Source organism: Brassica napus, chromosome C3 (assembly GCF_020379485.1).
Source record: "Brassica napus cultivar Da-Ae chromosome C3, Da-Ae, whole genome shotgun sequence".
Lineage (NCBI taxonomy): Eukaryota > Viridiplantae > Streptophyta > Magnoliopsida > Brassicales > Brassicaceae > Brassica > Brassica napus.
In genome coordinates this window covers 70831323-70851811 of record NC_063446.1, presented here as the reverse complement: position 1 = coordinate 70851811, position 20489 = coordinate 70831323, and the positions used below count along the sequence as shown (strand labels likewise).

Sequence of the window (20489 nt, the reverse complement as noted above, 5' to 3'; positions counted from 1 at the left end):
AATTTAGACTTAGGGTTTAGAGTTGAGAGGTGGAGTAGGATTTTTGGAATGTGAAATTTAGGTTTCTAATAAATATATAAATAAATACTTAAAAATATATATAAAAATTTTTAAAAATAGTTTCAAACATAATTATCGATTTTCAAAAAGAAATTTTGAAAAAAAAAAATTTATAAAAAGTTCGAATTTGAAAAAGTATAATTCGAAAACATAATTTTTTTTATTTAAATGATAATTTATTATATATATATATATATATATATATAATAAGAGTATAAGAGTATAAGAGTCTTTTGCCAATTAATGAAAAATGTATTTTTGAAAATGTCTTTTTAGTGGTGGTAAAGATGAAAAGTGGTACCATGAAAGTGGTAAACATAAAATTTATCCTTTTGATATTATGGTATTAAGTTTTTTTTTTTTCATATTAAATTAAGATAATAGTATTTACTTTTATTTTATAACATAATTTTTCGTCTTTCATTTTTAAAAGTTATATATTTAGAATATATGATTTTATCTTTTGTAAAATTTGGATTATTTATTTTCGAAATTTTATATTTGGTCAAAATAAATTTGGAAAATTACACATACTAAATTAATTTATCATTTTATACTAAATGCATAATGCATTTTCACAAATGAATTACTATTGTTGGAATTATATGAGGAAGTATAAGATAATTTTTGTATCTGAAACTAGTTTCTTTTAATTTTTGAAAATCTATTTGTTCAAAATCTTAAATGGCTAATTTGATGTTTTTAAAAATTAAAACAAAATTTTATATTTTAAATGCTGGTAAATGTTTTTGAAAATTTGATACCAAAATCTATTTAAAAATATGCAACCAATCAACACCATATAGTTGATGATGCAACATTTTTTTTTTAACTTTTAGACTTCAAATCATCTAATAACATTGAAAACATACCATGTTTCAAAGTACTCTAACAATGTTCATATATTTGAGGTACAATTGTTTTTTCATCCTAGATAAGAACATGATCTAAACATTCAGACAATTATGTAAGAAGATTTTAATAATATGTTTTGTATTTGAATGACATTGCGTTTATTGGGGAATGACAGAGGCAACATAAGATGTTGATTGGACTTTGTTTTGGAACATCTAACTTCCTCAGGTGTATATTTGCTAGACTTCGCATTGACTTTTAGGTATTCTGGAATGAGCTTTGGCATCATGGTTGTCAACCCTATCAAAAGTTTCAAGTATTTGAACTAGGCATGCATGCTAAAAATGATTTATTAGTCAAAAAATTAACTGTTAAAGAAAAACAAATTGAAAAATTTGTCTTTGGGATTTTATCATTTCTCAAAATCCTGAAAACAAACTCTAATGATGTTTTAAGAAACATATTTATTTAAGAAACATATATATTGGATAGCCAACAATATATCTATACTATTAAAGCAAAATACCTCCTAGAATTTTGCTCATAGTTTGACACTACAATTACAATGTTATGCCATTGAGAAAACATTCTGATATTAATGATGAGATCCATAAAAAATCGTTAAAACAAGGAAAAAAATGGGAAAAACAGACAGGACCGACCTAAAAATCTATCGCCGGAGAAAAAAAGGAACATATGGATCAATCTATAATTAGTGTTCGTTGGAAAAATAAAAATTAACCTACTCAATATTCACCTCTACTAATTAAATCAATAAGTATAAACAATACAAAAACTATTACATTCACTCCGTCTAATTAAAATGATGAGGACAAAAACTTACATTTAAACATATATAATATGCTCATATAAAAATATAATCTAATATAACTTACAGTTATTTGTTTCATCGTATCTCGGTTTCTCCCTTAAATAAAATAGTCGGAAGAGTTCCAGAAAATATCAAGAAACCTTAAAAAACAACTTTTCTTTCTGTTATTTTTTGGGAAACAGTTATAAAATCATATTTAATAAACGCAAACCCATTTTTTACCCACGGAATCCATCTGTATAGAATATTTTTGTATTTTTTCAGTATGCATTAAAAATTCCAATATCTTTTTAACTTTATAGGTTACATTTAATAAAAATTACTAAATGAATATAAATACATTTTTTGATATCATGTCCAACATATAAGTATATTTTAAATGCATAAAAAATCAACAAAATTGTAAATAGATTAGATTATCTTATATAAAAATATATAAGCTTATAGTTAACAAAATTTGACCAAAATTTTAAAAAGAAATAAATCGTTCGCTTTCAAAGTGCGGTTCAAAATCTAGTATGACTTAAGAGAGATTATTAGATTTTCCTATGCATGCACAATGCATTTCCACAAATGAATAACATGAGAAAGATTATACATTGTTAAGAGTGTTATGAAGAAGTATATATATATATATATATTTTTTTTTTATTCTGAAGCTAGTTTCTCTAATTTAAAAAAAAATATTTATTCAAAATCTTATATGGATAATAAGATGTTTTCAAAAATTAAATCTAAAATGACTCATAAAATGTTTTTTGAAAAAATAAAACCAAAATCTATTTTAAAGTATGCAGTTAATCATACCGTATAGTTGGGTTGATGATGCAACATATTTTGATTTTTTCGACTTTTAAATCATCCAATAGCATGGTTTGATTGAAAACATACTAAGTTTCAAATTAGTCTACCATGTTCATACATTTGAGGTACAACTATGTTTCATCCTGGATAAGAACATGATCCACAACATTCAACAATTATCTAAAAAGATTTTACTACCATGTTTTGTGTTTGGAAGCATTGTGTTTACTAAGTCTGATTTTAGCAGCCCCAACTTCAAGATCATATTATTAACACTTTCCTATCTCTTACTAACAACTCTTATCCATTGTTTTGGTTGTGGATTAGGAATTTGTGGCTCCAATCATGTTTTTTTTTCCGTAAACCACATAGACAAATGAATCATGATGCAATCTCTGTCCTCATCATTTTTTATCATCTCATCTATTTTTATCGTTAAGTCATGAAAAAGACGTACGCTAATATAATTTAAATTTTTTTAACTTGATAAACATTTACGTAACAACTTCATAAACATTTAAAATATTCTCTAATTTAAAATAAAATCATCAAAATATCTTTATTTTTAGCCTCTGGACTTTATGTTAAATATGATAAAGTTAATTAAATCACTTTTTACAAAATGTGTTGTTTATTTTTTGAAAAAAAACAAAAAAAAACAAAATATGTTGTTATTGAATGTTTCTACAAAAATATGTATAATTTATTAACTGCTTAATGATATAGAATTACAAAATCATAAATAATAGAAACATTTTTTTCATGATTTTCACACCATACGGGTAAAATTTTCCATGGTAAAGCCATTTACTTCGAAAAAATTATTTTTACTATCTGAGTGAAAAGGAATCGGATTACTGTATAATAATTTTAACGGCTCCCACAAGATAGGGTGAGAGGAGAGCCAAGGGAATGAGATTAGGCCAGGCCGTTTATCTTCTCACTAGGTGATCATCCGCGCCATGCGCAGAGTGAATTTATTTAATAGAATTTATAACTTTTAATCTATATATATTTGAAATGTAAAAGTCATTATAACAAATATATATCAAATAAAATTCTTCATTATATAATTAAAAATAGAATATTGAATTATCCAAAATCTAAAAATATAATTAAAAAAAGATAATTTCTATATATATATATATATATATATATATATATATATATTGTATGGTTATCTGAAAAATTATTTTAGTAAAACGTTAAAAAACATAAATTATATAATTAAATATTAATCAAATAAAGTAATTTTTTGGAATCGATCTTTCAAGTTAAAAGTTAGAATGGTTAATATCGTTTATACCCTTAATGAATAAAATGTATAAATAAATTAAAAAATAAAAACAAAATTTTAATTGATTTGATTAGATAATTGATTAATATTAAGAATAGTAAGAATTATCCAAAATCTGAAAATATAATTTTAAAAAGAGATAATTTATGTATCTATTGTATTGTTATCTGAAAAAGTCTTTCGGTAAAAAATTAAAAACATAAATTATATAACTAAATATTAATTAAATAAAATTATTAATTATATAATTAAAAATAGAATATTTAATTATCCAAAATCTAAAAATATAATTAAAAAAGGATAATTTCATTATATATATATATATATATATATTTATATATATATATATTGTATTGTTATATGAAAAAGTATTTTAGTAAAATGTTAAAAACATAAATTATAATTAAATATTAATCAAAGAAAAAATTTAATTATATAATTAAAAATATAATATTGAGTTATTTTAAGATTTATTTTAGTAATGAATATAGTGTACAAAGAACTTTTCAAAAATTTATGAAAATGTTTAAGCCCGCATCGCGGACAAAACACCTAGTGTTATATAATTATAGATGTAACTTCTAATATAGAGATCAATATATAAATTATGTTTGGGCTTTTCCATTTGATGAGGTGTTGGAATTGAAAGAAATGAGTTTGTTGACGACTAAAAGTAATAGTTTTATTAATACTTTTAGACTTATTCTTGAGTTCACCCCTAGGGTGAACATCAAAGTTCACCAACCAATAGGATTTCATTATTTCAAATTCGATATCTTTTATAAAAGGAAATAAAATATTGTCAAGTTATATTATGTTTTTAAAATAAAAAAGTAAAAAGAAATAAGTAAATAAAAGTAATAATTACAAAAAAAAATTTAACATCGACACGAAAAAAACAAAACCCTAAATCCTAATCCCTAAACCCTAAATCCTAAAACCTAAACCCTTGGGTAAATTCTAAACCCTTAGATAAATAATAAACTCTAAACCGAACACACTAAACACTAAGAGCATCTTTATCCGGGGATACTAGAGGGTTTCTTAGCGTGTGGGTCCCGCGTAGGACTCACTTTTTTTTTTAAGAAACCGGTTACAAAAACTACTAAATAGTAATCGGTTCTTAAGGGTTTCTTACACTGTTCGCGGGTCCTACTAACACGTGGCGGCTCACGATTGGTTCTTTTTTTTAAAAAAAAATATTCGAAAAAGTAAAAAAAAAAAAAAAAAAAATTAAGAAACCCCATTTGGGGTTTCAGGGATAATGATGCTCTAAGGCCTTGATTGGTAGAGCATTAGCATTAGCAGTAGCAGTATGCTATAGAAGCAGTACGGTGCAGAAGCTGTATGTTTTTGCTAAATTGTTAATAGGATGATTGGTAGAGCAGTATGAATATGTTATTTAAAATTATTATAAAAATTAGTATATAATATAAAATATATTTATTTTAATGAATATATTTCTAATATATATATATAATATATTAACATATAAAATTAAAAGATATATAATTTATTTAATTTATTTAATAATTTAAAAATTATATTTATATCAAAAAATATTATTTTGAAATAAATTTTATAATTAAAATATCTATTTTTAAATATTTTTTCGCATTTAAAATAAATTAAATTATATAAATTAAATTATATTTTAAATGTGAAATACTATTTAAAAAATATATGTTATTGTAAATTAATTTTAGAAATCAAAAAATATATTTTTTATTATAAAAATTAGCATATAATATATAATATATTTATTTTTAATGAATATATTTCCAATATATATATATATAAACATATAAAATTAAAAAGATATATAATTAATTATTTTATATAATAATTAAAAAAATTATGTTTGTATCAAAAAACATTATATTAAAATAAATTTTATAATTAAAATATCTATTTTTGAAAATATTTTTCGCATTTAAAATAAATTAAATTATATAATTAAATTATATTTTAAATGTGAAATACTATTTTAAAAAATAGATATTTTATTGTAAATTGATTTTAGAAATAAAAATTTTATTTTCTAGATATAAAAATAATTTTATGATATTATTAACTAAAATAAATGAATTAATTATATATTTTCTTTAATTTTATAAATTATAAATGCAAATGCTTTTCTAAAAGCTTCATATGAAAGCATTTGTGAGAGAACATTTGGAGAGCATTAGCATTTCTCTAAATATTTTTCTAACAATTGTTGATTGGATAATGTAAAGCATAATGCTAATGCTAATGCTCTACCAATCAAGGCCTAATACACTCAAGAGTTTAGGGTTTAAGATTTATGATTTAGGGTTTTAATGTTTAGTGTTTTTGATTTAGAGTTTATTATTTATCCAAGGGTTTAGAGTTTACCCAATGGTTTAGGGTTTCGTATTTAGGGTTTAGGGATTAGGATTTAGGGTTTATTATTTTTCTAACGACGTAAAAAATATTATTTAATATTCTTTTTTCTGTAACTATTATTTGTTTTTTATCTTTTTATTTTTAAAATATAATATAAATTGACAATATTTTGTTTCATTTTTTAAAAGATACCGAATTTGAAATAATGAAATTCTATTGGTTGTTAAACCTATAGATTCTAAGGTGAACCCAAGAATAACTCATACTTTTATATGTAATAGTTTTACTAAAAAAATTCTGACTCTTTAAAAAAAAACCATAATTGTCTACGAATAAAAGTAATCTGATAATCATCATTTGCTTGCAGATCTTCTATATATTGAATATCATTTACAGCAACCAAATCTCCACAAAGGTCTTGTAGAAACATGGAACAGTGGTTTATCATGATTAGTTCGACTATAGATGATAATATGACAACTAAAGTATAAAAACGATTGCATCAGAAAATTTTAAATAAATCGCTAAATTAGTGTTACATATCACATTAATATTTTCCTTAACACACATTATAATCGATGGTCATATATGTATATAGCATAATATCGCTATATTGATGAGTCAAAGATACACAAATTATTTTCGCTAAATTAGTGATACATATTACATAAATACTTTCCTTAAGACACACTATAATCACTACACGAGTCACATATATGTATATAAAATAATGTCGCTATAATAAATATATGGATATAATTAAGAACATTGCATATATAGTTACCTTTTACACACCTGTTGATGCAACATATAAATAGAAGGCAATGGTTGTTCAAAAAAAAAATAGATGGCAATGAAAATTTATAAGATTACATTTTTTTTTGAATTTAACTTCGACACTACTCCAATTTGGTACATACTAATGAGACCCAAATAATATTTTTGGTTTTTGATTTTGCAGTAGTTTTAAGATTTTGAAAAATCTCGAATGGCAATTTTGGTTTTTAGCTTTAGATTTTTGATTTTTGATTGTGGAATTGAGTGGAGTGGTTTCTTCATTGTTTTAGAAGCTTTGGGGTTTATTCACTCTTAATTGTCAGTTGATCGAAATTGATAAGACTAGTAGTTTGGGAGATTCATATACTGTTGATTCTTAGCTTTCTTGATACGTCTATTGAATTAAGCTAATCTCGTAGCGGATACTGCTTGTGGAGTTGAGTTGAGTGTTTTATTCATTGTTCTTACAGCTTTGGGAGATTTCATATACTGTGTTTGTTGCTCTTGATGTGTCTGGCGATAAGTAGAAGAACGAATGACATTGAAAGTTCTCTGTTTTTTTTTTCAAGGAATGAACCAGTACAAGCCGATATTTTTGGGGACAGCTGACCCAAACACGGAGCTCAGCAAGCTAACCCGGGCATATAACACCCAGAAGTGTATTCGTGCTGGTGGGAAGCATAATGATCTCGATGATGTGGGCAAAGATACTTACCATCACACCTTCTTTGAAATGCTCGGTAACTGGTCATTTGGTGATTATTTCAAGAAGGAAGCCATTGAATGGGCTTGGGAGCTTTTAACTAAGGTAATTAGAGCAACTGGTCTCTTGTTTTGAAATACAGAAAATACGCTTGATATACGCTTGGCGCTTGGGCATCTATCTTTGTCTACGTGATTTAAGAATATACGCTTGATATACTGTGAAGTATTGGCTCTCTTTCTCCTGCGATTGTATGTCACAGTTTTGTGAAGTGTTTATTTTCTTTTTTATTTGGGGGTCCTTGTAACAGTATGTCATTTGAGTGATTGAATTTATGTCTCAGGTTTATGGGCTACCAACGGACCGAATTTATGCTACCTATTTTGGCGGTGATGAGAAAGCCGGCCTTCAACCTGATAACGAGGCTCGAGATATATGGCTAAAGTTTCTTCCACCTGGACGTGTGCTGCCTTTTGGTTGCAAAGTATGTTTGCTTTACTACTCCTTTAAAAACGATTTGTTTAAGTAAAAATTGAACACCTTTTCATTTCTTCTTTAACCTTTAAATGAACATCAAAAATATATGTTTTTAAATTTAGGTGATTAGACCTTTTAAGAAAAATTAAAATAAATTTCTATGGATCTCATGTGTATTGAACATAAATAACGTTTAATCTGGGACTTTTGTTAATTTTTGTCTGCTGCTTCTTGATTCTCTCTTCCCTAAGGTTTATTCTTACGTGGGAATATTGTCTTGTATAAGGGGTACATTGAATTGTCAATGATAACTACTGTCAAGCTTAAGCTTGAATGCATTTTTTGGTAGGATTACGCTATCAAGTTTTGGTAGTTGGCGGACTCTAAAACCGGTTTTATGATTTCCAGTGAAAAACTTTGTACCAAATGTAGAACCAAGGATTTTCTACTGCTACCGTTCTTTCATTTAACTTTTGGTGAAACTGTAGGACAACTTCTGGGAAATGGGAGACACAGGTCCGTGTGGACCTTGTACTGAGATACATTATGATCGTGTTGGTAACCGTGATGCAGCATCCTTAGTTAACAATGACGATCCAACTTGTTTGGAAATTTGGAATCTAGTCTTTATTCAGGTACAAACCCTCTTTTTCCCTATTTGTAAATTGTAATTTTAGTTCCGATTTACTATTCTTTGTCTAGGTACCACGGTTGTTTTTTCTGTTATTTTATAGATCATGTACATAAACTTTGTATTACCCCGTCCGCGCATTTTTCTTGCTTCATTAACTTTGCTATTATATTCTCAATTAGTTTTCTCTAATGAGGCATGTTGTGTATAATTTCAAAATAGTCCAACAGAGAGAGTGATGGCTCACTAAAACCTCTGCCTGCTAAGCATGTCGATACCGGAATGGGTTTTGAGAGATTAACTTCTGTTCTTCAGAACAAAATGAGCAACTACGATACAGATGTGTTCATGCCTATCTTTGATGATATCCAAAAGGTAATTTGTGTGACCTTCTGTTGAACGTTTTATGACATTCAGTTCATCTATCCAGTTACTATTGTGTCCCTCCTTTGAGGGGTGCCAAGTGCATAATGAGTCCTGGTAATTCTGTGACCATCTTTGCCTATTTGATCTATGGGAGGTTACAGCTATTCACCTTTGATGCGACACTGTCAATTGTTTCTAATATTTCCTTTTTAGTGAATTTGGGGTATAATGATCGGGTAGTCATAATATGGGTACGTGGAGATCATTTCCTTGCTAGCTGTGTCACTTTTCATGTATTTTCTGAGTGAGGGAATTAAAAAGAGTTTGCGTTGGTCCAGTTGCTGCGAATCTTAAGTTGACGTGTTTGATTTCACTCTTTTAGGCCACAGGAGCTAGGCCATATTCTGGAAAAGTTGGTCTGGAAGATGTGGACAGAGTTGACATGGCATATAGAGTCGTTGCCGATCATATTAGAACACTTTCATTTGCTATTGCGGACGGCTCTCGTCCTGGTATGACCCTGTTTTTTTTTTTTGTCTCATTTACGTCGATGACACGCAACAAAACATTATCAAACGTCTTAGTATTCAATCATTTACTTCAGCTCATACTTTACGTGTTTATTTTATTTCTCCCGGAATCTATTAGGTGGGGGTATTGGATTTAGAAATTTGATCGAATTTGAAGAAATTATAGTTTCCATTAAATTCTAGTGTTATTCAATTGTGTATTTTACCAATTCTTTCAAATTCTTGTGTTATTCAATTATGTATTTTATCAATTCATTTAAATTCTAATGTTATTCAATATTTGGTAGAATTAGTAGGAATGTTATTTGAAAAGAATTTAATGGAAATGTAATGTAAAAAAGCAAAGGATCAATTCCTTGCTTTTATGATGGGATTTGTCTCTCTCTTATTTTCAAAGAACGGAGACTATCAATATTGATGAAATTGTTCATCATCAAGCAACATCTTTGGCATGCAACCGTGCTTGCATTAATTTTGTCAACCGAACCGTATGTTCGTGAATACTTGGCATGTTCGTGAACGTGTTCTCACATTTCTCATTTTTGTCATCAAGAATAGTACGTAACTTTTTTTTAAAAAACATTTTGTTTGATTCTCTACTATAAATTCCAATCAAGCACAATCATAAAACAATTATAAACTAGTTCTTATCTATCTTTTGTATAAACTTTTTTAGATTACTTCTCCTATATATATTATCATGTATCTATCCCTTCTCAAAGCAAAAAAAAATCTATCTATAAAAGGTAAAATTTTCCCAAAAGTTTTTTTTTGGTAAAAAAAATGCCCAAGAGTTTAGCTACTAGTTTTGTATTTTGTTGTTATCATTAGTTCATAGCATTAATGTATTATCACTTGTAATCCATCAAATTTATTTACATTCTTTTAAATTCTAGGGCAAATCTCCAAAATAGCACATTTCTAAGCTTATATCACAAAAATAGCACTCCAAAACTAAAATGACCAAAATAGCACCTTTCTAAGTTTATCCTTTGAAAATTTTAATTTTTTTATTTTTCAAAATTTGAAATCTTATCCCCAAAACCTCATTTCTCAACTCTAAACCCTAAACCCTAAATCCTAAACCCTAAACCCTAAACCCTAAACCCTAAACCCTAAACTCTAAACCCTAAACCCTAAACTCTAAACCCTAAACCCCACCCTTTAACTCTAAACCATAAGTTTGTGACTTTTGATAAAACATTAAGTGCTATTTTTGTGACTTTTGACTTTTGATTTAGTGCTATTTTTGTCTTTTTCTCTAAATTCTATGATAAAAAGTAAACATAAGAATTAGACAATTTCATTAAAATATCATAAAATCTTTTAAAATATTCCAAAAGTTATTACTTGTGAATTCTTTCAAATTCCCGAATCCAATTCCTATAGAGGTTTTATTCTTTCTTGTAATTTAACAAATACAGTATGCCATACACTCTCTTGCAGGTAATGAGGGCCGCGGGTACGTTCTGCGACGTATTCTTCGTCGAGCAGTTCGCTACGGAAAGGAGATCCTAAAAGCAGAGGAAGGATTTTTCAACGGGTAGGAAATTACGCTTGATTGTCACTGCATGTGTTGTGTCAATATTATTTCTTTTTCTGCTGGATCATGTTTGTTTTAATCTTGCCTCTATGCAAGTACATCATAAGTTTCTGAGCCTGAGCTTTGTCTGTGTTTGACACTAATCAGTTTGGGCTTTTCACCTACAGACTTGTCAGTTCTGTTATTCGAGTGATGGGTGATACCTTTACGGAGTTGAAGGAACATGAGATTAAGATCACTGAGATAATAAAGAAAGAGGAAGCAAACTTTTGCAAGACCTTGGCAAAGGTGAGAGCTGGCTCAGCCATTCGCAGATTAATAAAAGTGACACCCTTTTTGTATATGTTGTTTCCAAATTTGCCACCATTCTGTTCAAATTATGTTGGTTGCACTTGAACATAATTCAGCATAATTCAGCATAATCTGTAGAGAGCCATTTTCTCAAAGATGAATTGGTTTGACATGTTTGTCCTTATATTGTCATTGTTATATAGGTGAGTATATGAACAGTTAGATTGATTATATTTTCACGGCAGGGAATTGAAAATTTTCGGAAAGCAGGACAGGCAGTTCAGGGGAATACACTGAGTGGAGAGGTACATATCTACATTCTTGTGATGAATGTTAGATGTTGCAGTATTTCCATATGTGATATATGAATTTCCATCTCAACATACTGTCTTTGTCTTCTCTTTGCAGGATGCTTTTGTCTTACGGGATACTTTTGGTTTCCCTTTAGATTTAACCCAGGTACTTCGATCATTCGTATCTATTTCTGTAAGTTTTTTCGTGTAATCTTTTTTAACTTTTATTCCGGGTTTCAGTTGATGGCTGAAGAAAGAGGACTGCTGGTTGATGTTGATGGCTTCAACAAAGCCATGGAAGAGGCGAGGGAAAGATCGAGAAGTGCCCAGAATAAGGTGCTTCAACTTATTGCTTTTACTTTCTTAAAGAGTGTTTGGTGTCAAATTTCCTTGGTTCTATAGATGAAGTTTGAATACATCAACATTGCACAAGACTGGTGTGTTAGCTACAGATGATTCTTCTAAATACATTTGGTTCCAGGTTTGTCCTACATATTCAACAAATTTTGCATGTAGCGCCTTAGCTGTTCTTATGTTGACGTGAAAAGAAAGAAGCTAGGGCATAGAGTGGTAACTGAAGTTTTCTTAAAGTAAGCTTTTATTGAGCAATGATCCTGCCCCATTTTGTTACAGGATCACAAGAGTGAAGTAAAGGCGATCTACACGGGCTCTGCTTTCCTGGAAAGTTCAGCTGCTGGCGATAACGTGGGAATAGTATTGGAGTCTACAAGTTTCTATGCAGAGCAAGGTGGTCAGGTAATCCATTATATTTGTTATATAATTTAGTGTGCTAATTGTTTAATTTCTGATCATATGACTGGTGGCATGAAACTGCAGTCTTCATTATGTTCATCTTCGATATGTAGACCTTATACAATAACACTATCATATCAGAGTTGCATAGTTTGATTTTACGTATGGGTTGGCATATAACATGATATAGTTATTTTCGGTTTTGAAACTACCCTCCATAAGGTCTATAGCTTTGGATACACTCCCTATATTGTATAAATTCAGTGCCCCTAACATTTTGCTTTGGCAATAGATTTTTGACACGGGACTTATTGAAGGCTCGTTTGGTACATTCAACGTATGCAATGTCCAAATATTTGGAGGTTTTGTTCTTCATATTGGCTATCTCTCTAAAGAAACTGGAGAGGTGTCAGTTGGGGATAAAGTGACTTGCAAGGTATCGCTCTGCATACTACAGTGTTTGTCTCATTCAGCTTATTTGGTACCACCTAAATTGTTTCCGTATCCGTTATTCATGTGTGTAGGTTGACTATGAGAGACGTAAACTCATTGCTCCAAATCATACTTGTACACATATGTTGAATTTTGCCCTGAAGGTATCGTTTTTCTATAGTTGTAGCTGAATAAACGGTAGTTTGCTCTTTTTTTATTGGTCTCAAAACATTCATGTGCGTTGGTTGATTCAGGGAGTGCTCGGAGATCATATTGATCAGAAGGGGTCAATAGTTCTTCCTGAAAAACTGCGGTTTGATTTTTCCCACGGTACATTCTTCAATAAATCATTTCCATTTTGATATGGATGCTCTTTTTTAATTGTCTAATGGGTTTCATAATTTTGAGTAGGCAAACCGGTTGATCCTGAGGATTTGAGAAAGATTGAATCCATCGTCAATAAACAGATCAAGGAATCAAAGGTCTTAGAGCAGTGTTTGGAGAAGTAAGATGTACACCAGTTCTCGGACATTGCGTTTTTAGTTTGGTTTATATGAATTGTTAAAGCGTTCTCTCTTATTCTATTTAGGTCTACCCTGATCCTGTAAGAGTGGTATCAATTGGCAGACAGGTCGAGGACCTCTTGGCTGATCCTAAAAACGATGAATGGTCTTCGCTTTCTTCTGAGTTTTGTGGAGGTTGGTTTCCATGGGCCATAACTATTTGGACTTGAAAATTATTTTTCTGAATGGATTATTGAGTATTGTATTATTTTGAAAATTGCAGGAACCCACATTACAAACACCCGTGAAGCCAAAGCTTTTACTCTTCTATCCGAGGAGGGAATTGCCAAAGGTATTCGTAGGGTAACTGCCGTGACTACTGAATGTGCTTATGATGCATTGAGTGAGGCGTCCTCACTTGAAAAAGAAGTGGAGGATGCATCCAAAGCAGAGGGGCATGCACTGGAAAAGGTTATATCCCCTCTCTTATCTCTCATACCTTCACAAATTAGCCACAGAGGAATTGAAAAATGGGGCTCATTGTCATCAAGAATAGTACGTAACTTTTTTTTAAAAAACATTTTGTTTGATTCTCTACTATAAATTCCAACCAAGCACAATCATAAAACAATTATAAACTAGTTCTTATCTATCTTTTGTATAAACTTTTTTAGATTACTTCTCCTATATATATTATCATGTATCTATCCCTTCTCAAAGCAAAAAAAAATCTATCTACAAAAGGTAAAATTTTCCCAAAAGTTTTTTTTTGGTAAAAAAAATGCCCAAGAGTTTAGCTACTAGTTTTGTATTTTGTTGTTATCATTAGTTCATAGCATTAATGTATTATCACTTGTAATCCATCAAATTTATTTACATTCTTTTAAATTCTATGATAAAAAGTAAACATAAGAATTAGACAATTGCATTAAAATCTCATAAAATCTTTTAAAATACTACAAAAGTTATTACTTGTGAATTCTTTCAAATTCCCGAATCCAATTCCCGAATCCAATTCCTATAGAGGTTTTATTCTTTCTTGTAATTTAACAAATACAGTATGCCATACACTCTCTTGTAGGTAATGAGGGCCGCGGGTACGTTCTGCGACGTATTCTTCGTCGAGCAGTTCGCTACGGAAAGGAGATCCTAAAAGCAGAGGAAGGATTTTTCAACGGGTAGGAAATTACGCTTGATTGTCACTGCATGTGTTGTGTCAATATTATTTCTTTTTCTGCTGGATCATGTTTGTTTTAATCTTGCCTCTATGCAAGTACAGCATATGTTTCTGAGCCTGAGCTTTGTCTGTGTTTGACACTAATCAGTTTGGGCTTTTCACCTACAGACTTGTCAGTTCTGTTATTCGAGTGATGGGTGATACCTTTACTGAGTTGAAGGAACATGAGATTAAGATCACTGAGATAATAAAGAAAGAGGAAGCAAACTTTTGCAAGACCTTGGCAAAGGTGAGAGCTGGCTCAGCAATGCGCAGATTAATGACAGTGACACCCTTTTTGTATATGTTGTTTCCAAATTTGCCACCATTCTGTTCAAATTATGTTGGTTGCACTTGAACATAATTCAGCATAATTCAGCATAATCTGTAGAGAGCCATTTTCTCAAAGATGAATTGGTTTGACATGTTTGTCCTTATATTGACATTGTTATATAGGTGAGTATATGAACAGTTAGATTGATTATATTTTCACGGCAGGGAATTGAAAAATTTCGGAAAGCAGTACAGGCAGTTCAGGGGAATACACTGAGTGGAGAGGTACATATCTACATTCTTGTGATGAATGTTAGATGTTGCAGTATTTCCATATGTGATATATGAATTTCCATCTCAACATACTGTCTTTGTCTTCTCTTTGCAGGATGCTTTTGTCTTACGGGATACTTTTGGTTTCCCTTTAGATTTAACCCAGGTACTTCGATCATTCGTATCTATTTCTGTAAGTTTTTTCGTGTAATCTTTTTTAACTTTTATTCCGGGTTTCAGTTGATGGCTGAAGAAAGAGGATTGCTGGTTGATGTTGATGGCTTCAACAAAGCCATGGAAGAGGCGAGGGAAAGATCGAGAAGTGCCCAGAATAAGGTGCTTCAACTTATTGTTTTTACTTTCTTAAAGAATGTTTGTGATACGTACGCTACTCACCCTCCAATCATTTACCAATACCAGAGGAGAGGTTCAAAGAAGTAAGACCAGGAGCATTGGTTCGGTACAATGGTAGTCGGTTAAGCTGGTAGGATATATCTAGAAGAAAGCAAGTGAAGAATAAAGACTTGGAGAGGAGGAAGATCACTCACACGTGTGAGTAATGGTAGCACATGGCCTGTCGTGTGTGACGTATATGTCCTTTCTTTGCTATAAGTATTAAGGGGATAACGAGGTGTAGGGGGCATGTATGATTTGGGTAGTTGCAACTTTTGTCTTATTCGTTGAGATCTTACAGCATTTGATACTCATCACGTATCAGTTTGGTGTCAAATTTCCTTGGTTCTATAGATGAAGTTTAAATTTTCATTATCTATTAACTTACCCTGTAATGTCAAATTTTCTTAGCAAGCTGGTGGCGCCATTGTAATGGATGCTGATGCTACATCAACATTGCACAAGACTGGTGTGTTAGCTACAGATGATTCTTCTAAATACATTTGGTTCCAGGTTTGTCCTACATATTCAACAAATTTTGCATGTAGCGCCTTAGCTGTTCTTATGTTGACGTGAAAAGAAAGAAGTTAGGGCATAGAGTGGTAACTGAAGTTTTCTTAAAGTAAGCTTTTATTGAGCAATGATCCTGCCCCATTTTGTCACAAGAGTGAAGTAAAGGCGATCTACACGGGCTCTGCTTTCCTGGAAAGTTCAGCTGCTGGCGATAACGTGGGAATAGTATTGGAGTCTACAAGTTTCTATGCTGAGCAGGGTGGTCAGGTAATCCATTATATTTGATATATAATTTAGTGTGCTAATTGTTTAATTTCTGATCATATGACTGGTGGCATGAAACTGCAGTCTTCATTATGTTCATCTTCGATATGTAGACTTTATACAATAACACTATCATATCAGAGTTGCATAGTTTGATTTTACGTATAGGTTGGCATACAACATGATATAGTTATTTTCGGTTTTGAAACTACCCTCCATAAGGTCTATAGCTTTGGATACACTCCCTATATTGTATAAATTCAGTGCCCCTAACATTTTGCTTTGGCAATAGATTTTTGACACGGGACTTATTGAAGGCTCGTTTGGTACATTCAACGTATGCAATGTCCAAATATTTGGAGGTTTTGTTCTTCATATTGGTTATCTCTCTAAAGAAACTGGAGAGGTGTCAGTTGGGGATAAAGTGACTTGCAAGGTATCGCTCTGCATCCTACAGTGTTTGTCTCATTCAGCGTATTTGGTACCACCTAAATTGTTTCCGTATCCGTTATTCATGTGTGTAGGTTGACTATGAGAGACGTAAACACATTGCTCCAAATCATACTTGTACACATATGTTGAATTTTGCCCTGAAGGTATCGTTTTTCTATAGTTGTAGCTGAATAAACGGTAGTTTGCTCTTTTTTTTATTGGTCTCAAAACATTCATGTGCGTTGGTTGATTCAGGGAGTGCTCGGAGATCATATTGATCAGAAGGGGTCAATAGTTCTTCCTGAAAAACTGCGGTTAGATTTTTCCCACGGTACATTCTTCAATAAATCATTTCCATTTTGATATGGATGCTCTTTTTTAATTGTCAAATGGGTTTCATAATTTTGAGTAGGCAAACCGGTTGATCCTGAGGATTTGAGAAAGATTGAATCCATCGTCAATAAACAGATCAAGGAATCAAAGGTCTTATAGAGCAGTGTTTGGAGAAGTAAGATGTACACCAGTTCTCGGACATTGCGTTTTTAGTTTGGTTTATATGAATTGTTAAAGCGTTCTCTCTTATTCTATTTAGGTCTACCCTGATCCTGTCAGAGTGGTATCAATTGGCAGACAGGTCGAGGACCTCTTGGCTGATCCTGAAAACGATGAATGGTCTTCGCTTTCTTCTGAGTTTTGTGGAGGTTGGTTTCCATGGGCCATAACTATTTGGACTTGAAAATTATTTTTCTGAATGGATTATTGAGTATTGTATTATTTTGAAAATTGCAGGAACCCACATTACAAACACCCGTGAAGCCAAAGCTTTTACTCTTCTATCCGAGGAGGGAATTGCTAAAGGTATTCGTAGGGTAACTGCTGTGACTACTGAATGTGCTTTTGATGCATTGAATGAGGCGTCCTCACTTGAAAAAGAAGTGGAGGATGCATCCAAAGCAGAGGGGCATGCACTGGAAAAGGTTATATCCCCTCTCTTCTCTCTCATACCTTCACAAATTAGCCACAGAGGCAGCAGAGTCTGCCGCCATCAGATGGAAAGACATTCTGCATTATTCAGCTTGATGTAGGTCTTGATGCAGCAGCCGTGCGAGAAGCTGTTTCGAAAGTCATGGAAAAGAAGGTAAATCTCCATTTCCTTAACGCATGACTTCTAGTAACTAGTCAGTTAAGAAAGTTGAATAAAGGGTTTGCTGGTGAATCATCTTGCAGGGAATGTCGATAATGGTGTTTAGCACAGATGAAACGACCAACAAGGCGGTTGTGTGTGCAGGAGTTCCTGACAAATCTGACGAGTTCAAGCAATTAGATGTCACTGAGTGGCTGACAACTGCATTGGGTCCTTTAAAAGGGAGATGCGGAAAAGGGAAGAGCGGTCTCGCATCTGGACAGGTATGTGTCTGGGTTTGGAGATCATGTGCTAATGGATGTTAATCTAGTTCTTGAGCATGCTTTTTTTTGGGGGGGTTCAGGGAACGGATGCTTCTCAAGTGAAGGCAGCTTTGGATCTGGCTGCATCATTTGCATCAATGAAACTCAACTGATTTGTCTGGAAATTACATCAATCTGTGTGGGCAGAACCACCACCACTCATTTGATATCATTGTATACCGCTATACTCATTTTAATATCTAGTTATTGTGGTGATTACTTCAGTCAAAGTTAGCAGAATTGGTGGTTATGCATGTTGTTGAACTCATCTGATTATTGGTGGTTGGTTATACATGTTGTTGAACTCATCATTTATATATTTATCCAGGTATGAATGATGATATCGCTGACAATGTTGTTAACGGTTTTAACACAAGTGGAAGCAACTGACCCCAGTTTAAAGCTTTAGAGAATAGCAAAGCAAGTTGTCTCATACTAGCTGACTAAAAAGAAAATGCATACATATAAAGCCGGTTCACTTTAATAAAAGGAGTCTGATAAAGCAAAGATAAACTTGATCATTCATTTGCTTCATAGTTCATCATTCCAAAGAGAAGAGAACCTCCAGAAATCAGACACTCTTTTCATCTACTCCACCCTCTCACCATCACCTTCTTAGATCCTAACTTTTGTAGCTCTGATGTACCCCTTATTCCAATTTATTATTCATCATCCGGGTCAGAAGTACACAACTGTACACATGAAGATGAAGTGTACTATGGTTCTTCAGACGAAAACAACAAAAGATGCAAATCTTGTCGGTAAAGGCTGCAGCAAAATGTACTATCATTGTTCTTTATGCAATTTCAGCTTACACTCTTACTACGCAAAGGACTCACCCACCACCTCTCACTATTGAAAACCAAAAATCCATGACCACACCCTTACCCCATTTCTAGGGATGTTACTATGGGCTCAACCTGTCCCTAACCCTGGAAACCCATTTGTAACCTTAACCCTCATTTTTTAAATAGAATTTAAACAGGGTTGGCCCTAATAGGATCAGAATTTAAATTCTAACACTTTTATTTTGATTCACACAACTATTATACAATATTTAATAATGTTTTTCACCAAAAAAAACTTAGAGTCGAGTTTTCTCGCCAAAAACTAAACAGCGAAATTTTCCGTCGAAACCGCAAAATCGAGTTTTCAACTAAAACAACAAAATCGAGTTTTCTCTCCAAAAACGCAAAATCGAGTTTTTCGTCAAAACTTCAAAATCGAGTTTTCCCGCCAAAAAATCAAAATCGATTTTGCGGTTTCGGCGGAAAAACTCGATTTTGCGGTTTTGGCGGAAAAACTCGATTTTGCGGTTTCGGCGGGAAAACTCGATTTTGCGGTTTCGGCGGGAAAACTCGATTTTGCGGTTTGGGCGGGAAAACCCGATTTGCCGGTTTCGGCGGAAAACTCGTTTTTGCTGTTTCGGCGGGAAAACGCGATTTTGTAGTTTTGGCGGGAAAACTCGATTTGCCGGTTTCGGCGGGAAAACTCGTTTTTGCGGTTTGGGCGGGAAAACCCGATTTGCCGGTTTCGGCGGAAAACTCGTTTTTGCTGTTTCGGCGGGAAAACGCGATTTTGTAGTTTTGGCGGGAAAACTCGATTTGCCGGTTTCGGCGGGAAAACTCGTTTTTGCGGTTTTGGCGGGAAAACTCGATTTTGCGGTTTGGGGGGGGGAGGGAAAAAACTAGGTTTTGCGGTTTCGGCGGAAAAGTTGATTTTGCTGTTTCGGCGGGAAAACGCGATTTTACAGTTTTGGCGGGAAAACTCGATTTGCCGGTTTTGACAGGAAAACTCGATTTTACGGTTTTTGCGGGAAAACTTGATTTTGTGGTTTTGGTGGAAAAACTCAAATTAGGTTTTGGCGGAAAAAAACACAATTTTTGTTTTTTGACGGAAAAACTTTATTCTTAGTTGTGGAGCGAAAACTCGATTTTACGATTTTGGGAGGAAAACTTTTGATTTTGATGCTCAACAAATTGGCGGAAAGAATCATATCATATTTTAATTTTTCTAGTTTTATCTTTAAAATTTTAGAACAAAAATAAATGAAATATTTTTTTCAATTAAATGAGTTAACCCTGGTACCAGCCCTAATCCTTGATTATAATAGGGTTAAAATATGGTTGTGTTAAAATATGGCTGAGTTTATAATAAACAAAAGA

The 20489-nt window shown here is 31.9% G+C and overlaps 1 pseudogene; it reads left to right on the top strand.

Moving 5' to 3' along the window:
- The first annotated feature begins 7540 nt into the window (after window positions 1–7540).
- Window positions 7541–18574, top strand: LOC125583502 (annotated as a pseudogene).
- The last annotated feature ends 1915 nt before the right edge of the window (window positions 18575–20489 follow it).